The sequence below is a fragment of the Argopecten irradians genome, chromosome 12, assembly GCF_041381155.1.
Source record: "Argopecten irradians isolate NY chromosome 12, Ai_NY, whole genome shotgun sequence".
NCBI classification, from domain to species: domain Eukaryota; kingdom Metazoa; phylum Mollusca; class Bivalvia; order Pectinida; family Pectinidae; genus Argopecten; species Argopecten irradians.
Window position 1 is genome coordinate 4,730,963 of NC_091145.1, and position 803 is coordinate 4,731,765.

The following is an 803-nucleotide window of genomic DNA, read 5'->3' on the forward strand; positions in this document are numbered from 1 at the left end:
GATGCTATCACCCATCCCGCATATGTCGCACTTGACGCTGCTTCGTATTTACGCTTAATTGTCATTGTATTGTCGTTGTTATTTTTTCATGACTTTTATAAGGTTTCATTTTTAAAGTGAATAGTCGGGCAAAGAAAACCAGTCTAAATGCGTTCATTGGCATTCCAAAATTTCTCACAAATTAATACGACGGCCAAGTTCTGCTTAGTTTCCCAGTTCTGACCATTGAAATAAAGAAAAGTTGAAAGCATTGAAAGCGAGGCTGCGTGGAAATGTAACCACGGACATAGCGAGCCGGGAGGACGTTTTAGAATTTCCATACTTTAAATTAATGTCTTCGTACGCAGACCGATTTTGACGAGAGATTTTATTTTTCCATTTCATAAGAAATTATACTGGATACATTCACACCATTTTTACCGACTTTAGTCATCCTTGCCCGACTGTTCACTTTAAAGTAATGTAACACAATGTAGGCAATTAAAACTAAAATTATTACTAATTTATAAATAAGAAATGTTTTGAATTCATTAGTTGTTTTAAAATTAAATTAAATTAAAATTAATATTTTAAAATTTCTGAAATGGAAATATGTTTTAATAACTTATGCATAAATGTGAAGCTTTTATACAACCCAATGAAATACCTACACTGCAATTTGTGGAGACAACAACAGTTAAGCGTAAATACGTGAGAATCAATTTTTCTTTACCCATGCTTGATTCATCAATAAAAAAAATATGAGCGGTCGAATGAGACGGTGTACTAGTTACACGTGTCATATCTGATACAATAAACAAGTG